At 57.1% G+C, this 17,763-nt stretch overlaps 1 long non-coding RNA gene across 1 annotated transcript; it reads right to left on the reverse strand.

Annotated features, from left to right (window-relative positions):
- Positions 1-195: 195 nt before the first annotated feature.
- LOC307054532 lies at positions 196-16,455 on the reverse strand. Its single transcript, XR_013810942.1, has 3 exons — positions 16,198-16,455; positions 10,341-10,440; positions 196-375 (listed from the first exon to the last, which is right to left on the reverse strand). It is a non-coding gene; the product is annotated as an uncharacterized lncRNA (long non-coding RNA).
- Between the last annotated feature and the right edge of the window lie 1,308 nt (positions 16,456-17,763).

Consider the following 17,763-nt stretch of genomic DNA (forward strand, 5'->3'; position numbering starts at 1 on the left):
GGAGGGCACCGTGGGAGTCTTGGTGGGCGACAAGGTCGGGTCCTGCTCTGGAAGGGTCTCACCCAGCTGGGGCCGAGGGTCCCGAGGGCATCGCTAGGACGGGCGCAGCTCCCGGAGTCCAGAGGGAGGACGGGGAAGCTGCACAGTGTCCACCGGAGCAGCTGCCGACAATCTGGGTTTAAGATGCTGTGGGCGCCATGCTTTGCAGGAGGCAGGAACAGACAAGGGTTAGCAGGAATCTCTGGAGGCAGCTTTGCCGAGAAGACGTATCCGTGCTGGAGGTGAAGGCAGATCGAAGACTGGAGGGGATGCAGGACAGAGCCCCCTCCTCACAGGGAAGCACAGGCGGTGAGAAGCCGCTGGCTGGTGTGAGGCCTGCAGGAAGGATTGGAACAGTGTCAGCGCTTATCCCTCCCCTTGATGCGGCCTCAGAAGGCGACACTGAGGCTCAGAGAGGCTCAGACACGGGGCTGCCGACTGCTAGTTCAGGACTGGAAGAGAGGCTACTTCAACGCCCTGAGTCCATGCAAAAAAGTTAATCATGAAAGTATTGACTTTGTACAGTGTCTCACCATGTATGAAATGTGTCCACCTCTATTATCTCATTTACTCCTCACTGCAAGCCTGTAATTACTTCTTTTTTGTCCCCATTTTACACACGAGGACACTGAGTCTCCAGAGGTTAAATGACTCACCCAAGAGCTCCCACTGATTAGCAAGGACAGAGCCGGTCTCAGGCCTCTCTGAGCGCAGGCCGTCTGGAGGTGCGGAGGGGGTCCCCGTGCAGACGCAGGTGAGCCTTGGGTCCAGGCACCCCCTGACCCCGTCCCGCCCCATCCACCACAACCCCGTCCTAGGCTCCAGCCCTTTGGGCCAAGTCCTCCTGCACACTCTCAGCTTCCTTCCCCAAGAACAGCACCGTATCTCTCACCTCGTCAGAGGAGGAAGCAAGTAAACCTGCAGCAGCTGAGGGAGAGCCGACCTGCACTCGGGTGGATTGTTAAATGGAGCGAGGCTGTGACTCACCTTCTAGAAAGATGGTTCTCACATTCACCTAAAAGGCCCACACAGCAGCGCCTCCCCGGCCGGGGCTGCAATCTTCTCATCTGCTTTGGCCTTCCCACCCCCAGGGAGGAGGTGTGAGCCAGGCTCTTGCCCCATAATTTGGAGTCACAAGGCAGAGGAGTAGCTCTGAGCCAGAATGAGGCCCCGGGCTCCCAGCCTCCATATCCCACGGTGTCTGGCAGGTGGAGATGGGCCATCAGAGTAGGAGACATCTGACTTGGGCCAAGAAGAGGAGCCCTTGGTTTTCAGGGTGAGCTTTAAAGATCTGTGCGGAGGGCGTGTCGCCGTGAAAAAGACTGAATCGGTCTGGAACAATGTCCAAGATAAAGCGTACATGAAACAAAATATATATTCGCAGCCTGGAGAGGATGCCGCCCTTGGTGTGCAAAAGGCGGGGAAGGAAGAGATTTTTATTGACTTGTGTGTGCCTGAGGAGAAAAGCTGAAACTAAGAGTTGTGATGGGGACCAGGCATGGGGCAATGGTGGGCAGGCTGGGCCACCAGGGAGACTGTGGGCTCCTCTCTCACTGAGGCTTGGAGCTACTCAAGAAGAGCTGAGCTTGCTGTCTTTCTGGATGGTTCCCACAACCCCTTCCTGCAGTGGCATCTGACCCGAGGGATGCTCTGAGCCCGGCCCCGGGAATGAGAAGAAATCTTCCACCCCAACCAACGGCAGAGAAACCTAGCTCTTGCCTCCAGCCACACACATGAGAATCCCCTGAGGAAACCCCCACAAACACACGTCCCATGGCCATCCCAGGGGTCCTGATTCAGTAAGTCTGTGGCCGGACTTAGGCATCAGCATATTTTAAAGCTCCCCAAGTGACCTGAGATGACCAGGGTTGAGGACCACTGGTCTTGAGACAGAAACACTAGACTTGGGATCAGATGGTCCGGCCGTAGGTGCTGCCAGGCTTGCTGAGCCTCAGTTTCCTCACCTGTAAAATGGGGGTGATAATACCAACCTCCTAGGTTTGGGGGAGTGGCACAACTAAGGTTTGTATGTACCCTCTGCAGGCTTAGCATGCCCTGCAAATCTGGGGTATTCTCATATAGGGGTCTTCTGTGCAGCCTCACCGTCACACAGGCTTCTTAAGAATCTCTCCAAATCTAAAGACCTATTAGCCGCAGTCTGGGGCCCCTCCCAGGCGCCGTCTGCCTCTTTGCTGAGGTGCCAGAGTCTGTTTGGAGTGTGCCGGGGTGGTGTTAACCTACAGGGCGTTCTCCACTGACCAGGAGTGCTGGTTATTTCCAGCGAAGCTTTTTGGAGAGGATCTAGTTGCAGATGAGCCCTGAGATTTGTGAGCAGAAGAAGCTGCTGGGACGTCTGTCTCCCTCCCCCTTTCTGCCACCTGCACCCTGCCTGCAGAGGGAGGACCTGTCAGGAAGGGTCTTCCTTCAGCGCCGCGGGGTAGGGGGCGGTGTGGAGGGGACAGCTACGACTGCCTTCTTGTAGCTGCCTCCTGGGCAGGGGGCAGGGGGTGGAGGAGCTTATTTTAATTAGTGGTTTCTAAATCAGTTCAGAGAAGACCTGCACAGAAGGCATCAGGATGGCTTGGAAACACTGGCGGGAACGCCAGTGCGCTGAGATTCAGCGGTGCTGGCCCTTGATCGGCTGAGCTTTAGCGAGTGTGCACGTCCTCTCTCTCCAGCCTCAGGGCTGCCCCGAGAAACAGGAGGGGTCACCGCATTTCGAGAACGGCAAAATCGAGGCTGGGAAGGTTGAGGGACTCGGGTCAGCCTCTTTCTACTCCAAAGGGCATAGGCCTTGGGGTCAGTCCCCCAGAGTCCCAGTTCTGTGATCTTGGGCATGTGCCTTCATGACCACTCTGTGCTTCTGTGTCTTCTCCTGACAAGTGGGAAGAATCAGGACCAGCTATGTAATTTGCTGGGGTTGGTGCAAAATGCAATCAGGGCGCCTCGTTAAAAAGTACTAACTAAAAAGATTTTCGGGCTCCCCTGGTGGCGCAGTGGTTAAGAATCCGCCTGCCAGTGCAGGGGACACGGGTTCGAGCCCTGGTCCGGGAAGATCCCACATGCCGCGGAGCAACTAAGCCCGTGCGCCACAACTGCTGAGCTGTGTGCCACAACTACTGAGCCTGCGAGCCACAACTACTGAAGCTCGCGTGCCTAGAGCCCGTGCTCCGCAACAAGAGAAGCCACTGCAATGAGAAGCCCACGCACCACAACAAAGAGCAGCCCCCGCTCGCCGCAACTAGAGAAAGCCTGCGCGCAGCAACGAAGACACAACGCAGCCATAAATAAATAAATAAATAAAATTAATTAAAAAAAAAAAAGATTTTCAAGGGCCCTGTGGGCTGCCCAGGTCCCTGGCTCACGAAGCCACAGCCCCAGGGTAATAACATCAACCTCACAGGTCATTTTGAATATTACATAAGGTGACAAATATCGAGTCTTTAACAGTGCCTGGTCTACAGTAAGCCCTAGACAAAGTGACCCTCACTGGGGACGTGGCAAAGGCAGAGAGCCCGAGGAGGGAAGCCACAGGATGCTGCCAGACCTGGGGCCTGAGGCATCCGGAAAAACAGGGCCAGATGGTAATCCGACCAGGCCCAGGCATGCCCCGCCAGGCAGGCCACTGGGCTGCAGGGGAACATGAAATTCCTGAAGCAGAAGACAACCCCCGGAGGCATGTCAGCCTTCCTGCAGCAGCAACGTGCCAGTGCTCAGGACCCACGCAGCACACAAGGACTGCTGTTCAAACATGCTCCTGGCTCGCTGTGGGCGCACGGTTGCTGCCACGAATATTGCCGTGCCAGCCGTGAGCTAATTCCCCCAGCTGCTGGGGGAGCCAGGTGGGCGCAGCCCAGTCATTCAGCCAACACCCCATCTCATCATGACCTAATCTGTCCACGTGGACAACTTCCAAACCCACTTCCTAGATGGGCTCTGAGGGCAGGGAAGGATGCGCTGACCCATTCTCTCTCTCACTCTCTCTGTGTCTCCGTCCCTCTCTCAAGGGACACTCCCTCCCTCCCTCCCTCTTGCCCTACGTTTTCCTAAGAAACTCGAAGCCTCTCTCTCCCTGTCTGGACCCCAGGCTCGGGCCGGCTCCTTCCTCTACCGGGGTCTCATTTCTCCTCCACGATACGCAACCCTTCCAACACGGAGCACCAGGCCCTGCCACGGCCCCCGTGACTTTGCACAAGCCGTTCCCTCAGCCTAGAATGCCCTTCCTCCCTCCTCTGCCTCAGTTCTCAGGGATTTTCCCCTTCAAGTTTTCCTTGACTTGCCCAAGCTGTGTGTGCCCCCGGGATACAGCGAGACCACATCGGCCAAACAATTATGTCATCCCAACAATATTAGCTGACGCTTACTCAGAGCGGGTCACTCCAGGCATTGTTCTAAGAGCTAATGTGCACGAACACATTTAATCCTCACAATACCCCCACGAGGCAATATTATGCTTGTCTCCGTGACCTAGATGAGGAGACTGGCGCACAGAGAGTTTGAGTAGCTTGCCCGGGGTCACAGAACTAAGTGCGAAGGTGGGATTCGAAACCCTGCAGCCCGGCTCCAGGCTGGCTCATAACACTGGGCTCAGTGGCCCTCTCAGGCCACAGCCTTTCTACCAGGAACTTTCTGCATGGTCTCCTCTGTCGGACTCTGAGCTTCAAGAGGGCGAAGACCAGGCTCTGCACCCTGGAACCCCCGGCCCTTAGGGCCAAGCTGCTCTCTTTAAATGTTTGTGAATGAACAAGCAAAGAGCACGGATGCCTCTCCCCCGGCATCTGGATGGGCTCAGAGAAGCAGAGGGGATCTGGGCTTCCCCACCTGTCCTCACAAGACCTGCCCTGACCTCGGGCGCCTGGACACAGGCTGTCAGGCCCAGCATCGTGAGGTGAGGAGACTTCTGCCCAGTGTCCCCTCCCTCCCCTGGAAAGAGCATTTCCGTTTCCTGTGAGGAAGTCACAGCTCGCGCCCCAGGGTGGCCACATGACTCAAACTGGCCCATCAGAGCCCCCCTGAGTGGCTGTGTCAGAACCACCCAGAAGCCGGCCGCGGCCTCGCGGCTCACCACAGGGAGAGGGTCTGCCTAGCAAATGAAGCCAAGCAGATGAGATAGCTTGAGGCCCTCAACTGGGCCCTGTAGGAAGCAGTTCCACCTGACCTTGATTATAGAGCCTTTATATAGCCTCCTACTTTGAACCAGGTTCCTGACACTTGGAACCAACATAAGCGTGTGTTGGACAAAGAACATAAAATGACACAGTGGATATTTGTTGAGCACGAGACTTGAGCTTAGCCAATCGGTTGCTCAGGCCCAGGATTCTGAGTCTGGGGCCTGTGAGGCCAGGATGGAGGGACGTTGAACCTTGGAGGAAGATGTCAAGTGCAGGGGATGTGGCATCATCTCAGCCAAACCATCCTTACTGAAGGACTGTGGGAGGGTAATATTGTAATATAACAAGAAATATGTATTTGGTCTCCATCCCTGGTTCCTGACACAGAGCTCCTAAAACCCTTGTAATTTTCTACATGATGAAAGCAAGAAGAGTATTTTTTGTTAGAGTATCTCAGTTTTGTTCCCACTTCTTGAAACAGCTCCAGGGCATTCAGGTGGAAAGAGGGTCATGTGTTCTTAAGAAGAAGCCCCCTTCTACTACACCTGAGTTTATGTTAATGAGGTGACTGTTGGAAGCCACTCAGGATGGGGCTGGTTGCCAGGGGAACCAACCCGTGATGAGAGGGTTGGAACTCTCAGCCCCACCCCTGACCTCTGGGGAGGAGGAGGGGCTGGAGGTTGACCTAATCACCAGTGACCAGTGATTTAACCGATTATGCCTATGCAATGAGGCCTCCATAAAACCCCGACTGAAGGGGTTCTGAGAGCTCCCAGGTTGGTGAGCACGCCGAGGTGCCGGGGGGATGGCACGCCTGGAGGGGGTATGGACCTCTTCACTTGGATGGTAAATACAAGTACTAAATGCTTCCCTGAGTTTTGTGAGCTATTTAAGCAGATGACTGAATCTGAGGAAGGGGTTGCGGGCAATTCCTGGTTTACAGCCATTGGTCAGAAGTTCAGCTGACAACCTGGGACTTGCAATTGGTGTGTGAAGTGGGGGACAGTCTTGTGGGACTGAGCCCTTAACTTGTGGGATCTGACGCTACCTTTCGGTGGATAGTGTCAAAACTGAGTTAAATCGTAGAACACCCAGCTGGTGTCTGCAGAGAACTGGAGGGTTGTTTGGGGTGGGAAACTCACACGTCTGGTGTCAGAAGTGCTCCGGGCGGGGGTGTTTGTGTGGATAAAAGCCTGGTGCCCCGATGAGCGGGTCTCCGACACATCACTACGGGCCCTCTTGCCTCTCGGTTTTCTGAGCCGCCCCGATTCTGCCTGTTTTCTCTCTTGGGTCTCTACCTCCTGCCGACTCTGTGCACACCTTACGATAACACTGCTTTCTGCTGCTTATAACCAAGAGCGCTGACTGAAATGAGGGGGCACAGACAGTTCATGTGGGGAGGCAGAACATAGGACTGACAGCTAAGCAGTGCCATAAAACAACCGGAACACCGAAAGAGGCTCCCTCCCCCATTTCCACGTGTCCCTTAGAGGGTGCCACCTCCAGCGGAGAACCAGAGAGCGGATGGCCATTGTGGACTCAAAGAAGCTTTCACCAGGAGTCCATCCGCATTCATAGTTGATATGTTTCTTGTCGGGTTTTTTTAAACATATTTATTTATTTACTTTTGGCTGAATTGGGTCTTAATTGCAGCACGCGTGATCTTCGTTGTGGCGCGTGGGCTTCTCTCTAGTTGTGGCATGGGGGTTTTCTCAGCTCAGTAGTTGTGGCGCACGGGATCAGTAGTTGTGGCGCGTGGGCTTAGTTGCCCCATGGCAGGTGGGATCTTAGTTCCCCGACCAGGGATGGAACCCGCGTCCCCTGCATTGGAAGGTGGATTCTTTACCAGTGGACCACTGGGGAAGTCCCTGATATATTTCTTAATTTACGATCTACTGCAGGCAGCGCTTGATGAGGATGCAATAACAGTTTTCCACGGGGATAAATGGACACGCATGCTGCTGCTTCCAGCAGAAGTGCCACCCGTGGGTCCTCGTGCATAAGCTGACACGCTCTGGTTTAGGCTTGGTGATACACGCAGCGCAGACTCCCTTGCACACATGTGCAGGCCGGCCCTGGCCCCCAGCAGCGGAGCAGCGGGTAACACACAGGGGTTGTGGGCGGGGTTGATAAAGGCAGGAACGGACCCTTAAGACACCCATCCCTGCCAGACCTGCCTTGCTGAGGAAATTCAGATCCTGTGAGGGCCTCAGCCACAGCGCAGCCGATTCTTCACTGCAGAAATGTCCCCGCAGGACACAGAGCCAGCAGCGGGGCCCGCTCCCCGGGGCGGGGGGTGTGAGGGCAGGGCCGCTGGCTCTGTGTCCACTGCCGTGCTTGCTGCTGTGTCTGCTCGTCCACCTTCTACCTCTGTGGGCCTCGGGCCCCTGACGGATGAGCCCGACCCATCAGTCCCCCAAAGAGAGCCGCCCTGTGGGTGTGTTACATGTGTCACCAGGCCTAAAACGCTCATTGCAGGGACTCGGGCCCAGGGCTCAGGGGCCGCCCAGCATCCTGGGAGCAGGGGCTGCACGAAGGGAGGGACGGCACCCACTCTGGCTTTAGCCGGGCCAGGCCTGCCTGCCAGCTCTCGGCAGGGCCACACATCCCCACCTTCTATCCACAGGCCGTGACCTGAGAGCGGGTCAGGGGCTGCCAGGGCTGAGGATAAAGGGGACCCCTGCTTCCCGGGCTGCGGGTCTGTCCTCTGGGACCAGAGCCCTTCTCCAGTGGGAGCTCTGAGACTTGGGGAGTCACCTCGCCTCGCCTATCTGGGTCTCAGCCGGCCCCTTTTTCTTTGCGGTACGCGGGCCTCTCACTGCTGCGGCCTCTCCCGTTGCGGAGCACAGGCTCCGGACGCGCAGGCTCAGCGGCCATGGCTCACGGGCCCAGCCGCTTCGCGGCATGTGGGATCTTCCCGGACCGGGGCACGAACCCGCATCCCCTGCATCGGCAGGTGGACTCCCAACCACTGCGCCACCAGGGAAGCCCCAGCCAGCCCCTCTTTTGAAATGAGGTGTTGCAGCGTCCACCCTGCAGCCACCGCCGGGCTGAGGACAGAGTGGGGGGAAAGCGCTCCAGCGTCTGCACTGCGTTTTATAAGCTTCCAGCGTGGCTCAGGCCATGGCTCACGCCTGAACTTTTTCTTTCCTTTTCTAAAGCAGCGAGTCCCTTTTCGTTCCAGGTGGGTGACAGGTTGGTAGGTCTGGGACAAGGAAGTGCAGCTGGGACGAGGCAGGCTTTTTTAGGTTTAATCCTAAAACCCCGATGTTTATCTTAAACTGAGCGCGCAGGGTTGGGCCTCAGGACTGACCTCCGGTGGCCGATGGAGGCTGTAAAATCCCGTCTGTGTTCTGTAGACTCAGGGAGCCCTAACGACCAGGGTTGAGAGGCTGGGGGACACAGCCCTGCGGCCCACGGTCACCAGGGCGCTTCCAGGAGCTGCCAGAGAACGTGTTTTCTCGCCTCCTCTGAGGTTGCCATGGTGACCGAAGCAGGAGGGGACACCCGCTGGTCTGGCCCTTCACAGATCATCTTTCCAAGCTCATCTTTATTCCAGGTCTTGGTCAGAGCTGGTGTTGGGAGTGCCAGATATGGGGGGGAGACATGGTGCAGAGACAGGACCCTGGGTACAAACTGTGCGTGCATGGCGGGGGCAAACTGAGCTGGGACGGGGTGTGTGGGGGGTGGGGGTGGGGGGGCTTTATTGTTGCGTGTGCGCTCTGGGATGCTAGTGAGGGAAGTGGAGTGGTACCTGGCTTCCTCCCATGCACCGGTGATGTACCCCTCAGGGGAGGGCACGCCCGCAGGGGCTGCGAGCTGCCACCAGGAGAGCCCTCCGCTTTCCACTTCCTGGAAGCCACCCGTTTGCTGCGTGGATCACTCCTCCTGCCACAAACCATTGTGAGACTCCAGCCAAGCCATTTCCTCTAAGAGCCTGAGGCTGTGCTCCCGCCCTCATGTCTTGCTCCATCAACTGACTTCCCCCTGACTCACGCACCTGTTCACACGTAACCTCCACAGAGACCAGCTCTGACCAGCCCACTGAGATGTCCCTGCTTCCTTTTTCTTCATAGCTCTCCTCACTCACAGAACTAGGATGTTACATGTTGAATGTAAGTCCCCTGAGGGCAGTGACTTTCTCTTGTTCACTGCTGTGATCCTAGCACTCAGAACAGTGCCTGGCACATAGTAGGTGCTCAATAAATTTGTTGGATGGGTGAATGAGTTGTTGGATGAATGAAAGAAGGAGGACTTTCTGGGCAGTCGGTTTTATCCCTTTGTCCATCACAGGCCCTTCAGGGAACTCCCTTCTCACTGGGTCTACAGCTCTGCTTTGAAGCTCATCTGAGGGCTGGCCAAAACCCTCCAGGATACCCCACCTTCCAGGCCATTCTCCGACTGCTTCCAGCATTGGCCTCTGTCACGCGCACGGCACCCTGGCCTGTATGACCTTGAACCGTGGGAGTGTCTGGCTCCCTGACTACTGTCTAGCTCCTCGATGGGAAGGACATTCCTTTCTCTTTTGTGTCCTGAGCACAGGGCACTGCCAACAGCAGATGTTCAGTAAATGCTGAGGACGGCGGCGCTGTGAGCTAGGGAACAAATTCACACCTCCAGATGGTTTCCTGCCCAGTAGAAGACCTCTGGCAGCTTCAAGGTCAGAATGTTTCTAGCGAGTCTGAGTGGGGGGCCGGGGTGGGTTTGGGAGACTGGTCTCAACTTGATGATTTGGCCTTTCCCCGTAGCCTCAGGTTTGAATCTGATGAGTCTCTGAGCCTAGTTCAAACACCACCCCATTCTACAGTCCTCTGTACCGGGGGTGAGAGGCCCGGTGGGCTGCAATCCTCACTCCATCACTGCCTGCTCCAGGAGTCCCAGCACTGCTGCTAGGGAAGGGGAATGGGGCCACCGTTTTTGGACAGGCCCAACCCGGTGGGAAACAGGAGTCCCTGACCGGGGCGTCCGCTCCAGGGACCCCATGCCCACCCCCAGCCCGAGTGACCGTGGCCACTCACTTCCCCTCAGGGCTCTGCTTCTCCCCTGCCAAATGCATGGTTTGGGTGGAGCGGCCTTGACACTTCCTTCCTCACCAATAAGCACAGAGCCTAGACCACGGCACCCAGTAGCGTTGTCACCTCGTCATGAAATCGCAGCCACAGGGCGCAGGGGGCACAGGGACCCACTCACCGGTGTTCTCTCAGGCGCTCCTCCCAGTGAAGTTCGGTTTGCAGCGTCCTGTGCTAATGGCCACGGCTCAGCATATCGCTCAGAGCTCCTGCGTCCACACCTGGAATCACAGGAGCAATCACAAACATTAGGAAATGACACTGCAGTTTACAAACGTTTTCCCCACTTTCGATGGCCCGGGCTGGAGCGGCCTTCCTGAGAGTTAGACCCCAGAGAAGTCACAAACCAGAGACGTTTCAAGACTTGCCTGGGGTCACACAGCTCTGTTCGGGGAGCCGGCTGGGCTTAGACCCGCGTCTTCAGACTCCAAGTGCAGCTTCCATTGTCTAGAAACCTTGCTCTGTCTTTCTGGGACCTCGTGAGACAAGAGTCTATAAAAATACTTGTTAAGGCCTCTGCACAAAGTGCTCGGTCCACGCTGAATAATTGATGGGCCCTGCCCCCTGCCGCAGAGGACAGCGCACAGGCCTCCCGCCGCGAGGCTGGGGATGGGGAGAACTTCCCTATCGTTTTTGCCCAGTGAGAGGGGTGGCTGAGAAAACCGCCAAGAAAGAGTTGTGCGTCCCTGTGGGTCGGGAAGAGGCTCTGGCTCCCAGGAGCCACAGATCTAATTTACTGCCTCGCTGAAAGGAGCCGGGGGGCCTGCCGGGTCACCCGGCGTCGCCGCCGTGTCCCTTCCAAGGCCGCGAGGCCCTGGGAAAGGGCTGCTCCATCCCGACAGGCCGGGAGAAAGGTGCCTGAGAATCAGAGGGTCCCACGGGGGTGGTGGGGGGATTAGCCATGGGAAATGCAGAGTCCGAAGCGGAGATTCTCCTCCGTGAGAACCTGACAAGGCAGAGATGCTCAGGAGGGGTGAGGCAGCCTGTCGCCGCCCGGCCAACTGCTGCATGTGACCGCAGGACTCTTCTGGCCAAAGGCCATGGCAACGGGGATTAGGGGGGAGAAAGCAGACACAGAGTGGCCTTTAAAGCAATTTGCAGAGATCAAAGTAGAAGGCAGTTTGGGCGGGTGCTCTGGCTCTAAGAACAGGGAACATTTCACAGCTAAAGATGCTGGGGCTATACATCCTCCGCCGTGGGGTACGTCCGCCCCACCAAAGTGTCTCCTAATTGGCATTTGTCTTGGCCCCCATCCAAGGCAGAGTTAGGACTGTCCGAGTCCACAGAATAATGGGCTCCAGCTTCAAATGTGCAGAAGCAACCAGCTCTGGCTCAAATGGGAGAGTGTTGGGACGATTGGCTTTCTGTTTTATTCTGCGTCGAAAGTTCCAGAGCCCAATGGTTTGGCAAGGACTTCCTAAGACGTTTCACTCGCTTATGTAGGGCACCTCACCTGCATAGTCTGTTTGGGCGTGCTGACCTCTCAGGGGGTTGGAGGGCCCTCAGAGGTGCCCTGTGTTTGGGCAGGGCCCGTCGTAAGGATGTGGGAGTGAGAGGCCGTTCCAGCTCTGTCTGCAGCTCATCCAAAGTGCAGCCCTGCGCCCCCTCTGGGGCCCAGGGAGAACAGAAAGTAGGGTGTGTGCCCCCGCTCCTTTCTCAGGTCAGTTGAGCTGAACGTAGCTGGGCTGCTGAGCTGCCTGAGTTCACACTTCACAGAGGGCAGGAATCGGGAGCCGGACAAAGAGATGGAGCAGGTTATAGGGATGGGGCAGGGCTGTGTGTTGGTGGACGTGGGATGATAGCCCAGCCCAGACACTTACTAATTCTATGACCTTGGGATCATAGTGGAATCAACTGCAAAGCCTTGGAAGGATCCGATGAGATAGAGTGTATGTGAATTCTTAGTCATGCCTCTAACAGGACGGTCACCTCCCGCCCACGACAGCGCTTGGCTGGACCTCTCCTTGGCTGCAGAATCACTAAAGTTAGCCCACACGTCTCTGTGCATTCCAGAACACACAGGGCATCACTCTGTTGTCTGCCCAGGACTCTGGGCTGCACGTGGTCTTTTCTCGTCGGCAGCTCTGATCAGACACTGCACCTCCTTGAGGACAGGGCCATTGTCTTGCTTCCTCGGTGGGATGTCAATGATTGATCTTAAAACCCTTCACAGATATGAGATGTTCTGTGTGGTATCACTGGGCCAGCTGCAACCAGCCACATTCAACGAGGGACACCCCAACCCCGGCTGGCATTGGCAGCCTGGTGTAGGGTCTGCTCTGCAGAGGGGGCTCTGGGAAGCACTTGGCTGTCTTTCTTACCGCTCAGCACCAGAGATTTGAGAACTCACAGAGTAAACGTTAGAAGCGCATTCTCCCAGGTGAAAACGGAGGTATTCAAGACATGCGGGCCACACGAATTTTGAGACACTCTTGACTCTTGAAGGAGCAAAGTGAAAGTATCTGATGAGACCTCGGGGGGAGGTATGGTTGGGGCTCCTAGAGAGATAGATGGCTGTGACTTCACTGAGCCCGCAGAATAGACCGTCTGAACTCTGCTGGACCCGCTGGCAAATAAACAGTGTTCAAAAATGTCTAGGTGTCTGGCAGAATTCAGTCTGAGGCTTATTTCCATCCGGCCTGATAGGGAGGTTTGCTCTCACTTTCCCCAAAGTTGTCAGTGTCTGCCATCAGACACGTAAACAAACAAACAACACAACAGAACCTGAGAATTTGGACCAAACTAGTAGGACAGTGTACAGTAAGGCGGTGTCCCCAGGGTGAGGCACATGGAAATGCTCACAGGACGAGGGAGGTAGCGTCACTTTAACTTGATGATGGACAGGGGCGACCAGGGCCCGAAGTGGCCTCCCGCTCATGGATCCTGATCTAGAACCTTCCTGCATACTCATCACCCTGGACCACCGCAGCTGGCCTTCTGGGGCTGGAGTGCCTGGCTCACACTCAGGCCCTGCTGGCTTCCTGGAATGAGGAAACACAGCTCAGCCTTCAGTGGGCCCTGAGCTGTGGTCTCCGTGGAGGTCACCGTCTGGGCCCATTATGTACCTGGAAATCAGCTCTGGGCTGGGCCTTCCAGGTCCCAAGGGACGAGCCCGATGACAAAGTCTCTGGGAACTCATGACCAGCTCCCACATCTGGATCAGGATACCTGAGGGGAATTTCTGGCCATACTGGAGAGATGGCCTTGAAGAAGCGGGAGCTCAGTCTGTGCCCCGGGAGAAGCTGAAGCCCACCCCTCCCCAGGGCTCCACAAAGGCTGCTGGGCAGGGGCCAGGCATGAAGCGGCCCCTGATGCTGGGGACCTCACTGCCCCCCTACCTTCCTGGATGGGTGTGCCCACGGGGAGGCCAGCTGCTGTGCTCTGCGTTCCCTCCCTTAAGGAGTTTTTCATGGGCGAGCATAGCTGGGGGGGCCGGCGGCGGGGACCGGCGGGTAGCTTTCAGGAGGAGAGGATCCAGGAGAGGGCAACGCACACTTGTAACTTCTCCTCTCCAGTTCCCTGTCCTCTTCTCTCCTTCCGCTCCCACACCTCTCCGGAGACAAGCGTGGAGGGGCTGGGGGCAGAGTGTGGAAGCACCGGGCTTCCATGCACCAGGGCAGCTGTCCTGGCCACGCAGAAGCTGACATTTGCAATCTTCCTAACTCTTGTCGGCCGACGTGACCCCTGTGGAGGCTCAAACTCTACAGGCTGATGGCAAAGCTCCTTCTAAACCCCTTGCCCACCTCCAGATCCTTCCGGGTCCGCATGCCCACTGCCCTCCATTTAGCCCATGCTCGCCTCTTCGGGGTCTTCTTCAGAATTTGCCTTTCCTTCCTTTCTCCTCACCCCAGTCCAAATCCCAGGGTACGTGCGCATATTAAGAGCCATCCTGGTTAATCCTAGAGGGTCTTCCATTCGTGAGTGAGAACTCTGTCCCGCCTAGTCTACAAACCAGGGAGCAAGCTGCTCCAATGATCATTCATCTTCCACCTTTGCAAACAGCTCTATGCCCCAGGCAGGCAAAGAGCGATTGCTGGGGAGAGTGCAGCTCCCAGAGGGTGCTGGGAATTCCAGAGGCTCCTGTAGGGCTGAGGGAGTCGTCCATGGGCAGAATTTACCTAAAGGAAGCCGCCTGCATGTGTGAGTGAGCAGCCTGACAAGCAGTTTCTTCCTCGTTGGCCTGGGGCTCGGTGGATGTCTCTCAGCAATAGTTAGGCACTGTCTTAATTTACTTCCCCGCCAGAGTCCATATTGGAAGGAGACCAAGCGGGTAGACGCGGAGGTGGGACTGTTAATTTAGTGGAAATCCATGCATGTCATTGGGAGGACAAGACAGGAGCGAGTGCATGAGAAGTTGGGGGTCTTCAAGGGGGCAAGGAGGAAAAGGGGGGTGAGGGAGGACCCCTCTCTCTCTCGGCTTCAGGGGAGCAGGTTGAAGCCAGCCAGGTCGAATGCAGAGCCTGGCTGCTTTCCTGGCTCCACAGGGGCCTCGAGGAGCCAGGGATGTTCCCAGGTCACAGGACAAGCCCCGCCCCACGGCTCTCTTTTGGTCTGGGTCTGACTGGTTTCTTCCCCCTCCCTGGCCTCTCTGCTCAGACGTCCAAAAGCAGCCTTCCTTTGAGAGCACTGTCTTAGGAGTCAGCACGTTGGCTGAATCCCTCTGCTCTTTTCACCAGCCCCATGAGCCGCACCAAGTTACTGAATCTCTCGGAGACCCATTGGCAAAACGGGGGTATAATGTTCCCTCGAAGGGTGATTGTGAGGGTCAAACGACCAGCGGGTGTGAAGGGTTCTCAAACAGTGCCTGGCTGGCAAGTGCACTCAGGGAAGAAGAGCCGTCACCCTTATGCATTCTGTGTACCGCTTGGGGCTGCTTTGCCAGGACCCTTAAAAATCCGCTAGCAGGAGCTCCCACCCTGCAGTCGCGATCAGGCCACCTCTGCTCTCCCTGGACTTTGCCCAGCTCTCCACGCTCCATCCCGCCTGGTGGGCGGCAGGACTGTCTCTGGGGCATCGGAAAGGAAGCTGCTTTAGAGCCTCGCCCCCCTCGGGCACTTCGGGGATTGCCCTGTTGGTGGGACCTGGGCTCATTCCACCTGGGATTCACCAGGAACCGCTGGAAGCTGGTGGAAACTTAATCTGGGAGAACGCGCCTGTGGGTTTAAGACAGCGGCCGTGATCCACCGACCTGGAAGCAGCCCACCTTCCAGATCTTCTCCGGAGGGACAGGGAATGAAAAACAGCAATACGGGATTTTTAAAAAAGCAGAACAGCCAACCCGACTTGGTGCACAGAGACACCTGCCCCCTGGCCTCGGGCCACAGACCTTCCCGCCTTCTCCCAGTGACCTGGGTGCCCAGCCGCAGGGCTGACCCTCTCATTCCCCCGGGCCCTTCTGGCTGTACAGTTCCCTCTGATCGCACTGGCCTCAGCCTTTCACAGCACCCTCGGGCCCAAGTGCCCTTTGTCACTTCTCCTGAGTTAGGGATTGCATCCTTGGGGCAGGAATAACCACATCTCTGAGCCTGAAGTAGGCAGAGGGGACCAGGTGGGCTTGGCGGTGACCCGCGGTCTGGGAGTAGATCCGGAGAGACTGAGCGGGGCTCCTCCCTTTCAGACCTCAAGCCTCACAACTCCACCCAGATCTTCTCCCTGGAAGGGGCCAGCCAGGATATGGGAGATGGAGTCCAGCCGAGCTGTCCCGCTCCCCCTGAGGGGAGCGAGCCCCCAGGAGCGGGTGAGGCAGGACCTCATCTCCTGCGGGCTGGTGGGCGGGGGGGCGGTGTCCGCTCCAGGGCGCATTGGGGTCCGTGCTCCCCCAGCCCCGGACTGGGCTGCTCCCCGCCACTGCCGGCTCTGAGGACCTGCGGCGCTCCGACTGGCAAGTGCACTCCCGGGACAGTGCCACCGGCCACAGACACATCACCCCCAGCCCGGCCCCCAGACCTGGGATCGTCCCCGCCCTGCCGCAAACCCACCTTCCCGGGCGCTCCGAGGCCCATTCCAGGGGTGTCACCGAGGTCCCCGCCTCCTCCTTTCGACGCGGGCTCCCCGCTCGTCCGCAGCCCGAGGCCCCCGCTTCGAGGTTGAGCCGGCTTCTGCCTCCCTTTCTCTCTTGCTCCTGGGAATTCTCAGCACTATTCTTTTTTTAAGGGATTTTTTTTTTTTTTTTTTTTTTTTTTTGCGTTGCGTCAGGGCGGTTGCCTGGCGACGGCGGAGCTATTCCACCGCGAGCCTTTCAGTCGAGATCCCCTCCAGCCTCTCATTCAAGTCTCTCCGCCTCCGGCTCCGGGGACGGGGAGGCGCCAGGCCAGAAGACGCGCGCCGGGTCCTAAAGCCCTTCCAGAGGCTCGTTCCCGGCCAGGACCGAACCGAGCAGCCGCCCTGCCACAAGTAGAAGCAAAGCACACGCGATGGCCCAACCCTAGACGAAACCAAACCCAAATAGACTTTAAAAAAACAAAAAACAAAACAAAACGAAAACACAGAAAACCGAAACCAAGGCAGTTTTCCTCCAAGCGTGGCCACGTGGCTTGGCCACTGTCAGCAGTTTGCCTGCGTGGAGGGGCAGAAGAACCCCCTTCCAGCGGTATCGGCAGGCTGAGAGCCTACACTCCACCCACCAGCGGCTTGAGTTCCAGCTGCCAGCAGCAAGGCCCATACTGAGTGCCTAGCACGTGTCACAACACCGTGACAGCCACTCGGTGGGGCAGATGTGAGCATCCCCAGCTTACAGATGAGGAAACTGAGGCTCAGAGAGGAGAAGGAGAAACAGAAGTTCTTCCAGATCTGTCTCTCAGACCAGATGGGAGTAGCCCAGGGGGGCCTGCCCCAGACCATGTGTTTCCCCCACTAACCACAGCTTGGCCTTTAGGATCAGTTCTGACGGCAGACAGGGGACTCCAGTTCAGATGGGGGTAGGGGAGGGAGGGGGTGAGGGGTGTTCTGCTTCCTCCTGGGACCTCTGTCCCCCAGGGCTGACTACTGGAAGTTTGCCTTACTCTTGCGGCAGCCCAGACATGGCTAAGTTCCTTTCCCAGACTCTTGGGGTTTGCAGGGTCCTTCAAAGTTATCTCATCTGCCATGCTCACAACAGCACTGGGGGTGCAGGGCAGGCGTCGTTATTTCCAGGGTAGGTGTACACACTGCAAAGTGACTTGACCCAAGGTGGCTCGCCTTGTTTCCTGTGGGACTCGGCCCCCACTGTGCCTGAGACCCTTGTGCTGCCCCCTGGTGCCCGTATCCTTCACTGCAACTCCCCATCTGGGCCCTGTCCCGCTTCCTTCCTTCCCTCTTCTCCAGGACATCCGCTAAGGACTTTGTCTAAGGAGACATCCCACTAATGGGAGCACCTCTTCATGCGAACGGGCTGGTGGTGCTAAAGCAGCAAGTGTACTCGAACAGGGGTTTTCTGGAGAGTCACAGCACTGACCCAACCTCTTGACTGTAGCTCCTAAATATGGATCCAATTCTTCCACTTCTTCCCATCCCCTGGGCCACTGCCCTGGCTCACGTCAGCTCGCCCCAGCTCCAGCACCAGCCCC

The sequence above is a fragment of the Hyperoodon ampullatus genome (assembly GCF_949752795.1).
Source record: "Hyperoodon ampullatus genome assembly, chromosome: 6".
NCBI classification, from domain to species: Eukaryota; Metazoa; Chordata; class Mammalia; order Artiodactyla; family Ziphiidae; genus Hyperoodon; species Hyperoodon ampullatus.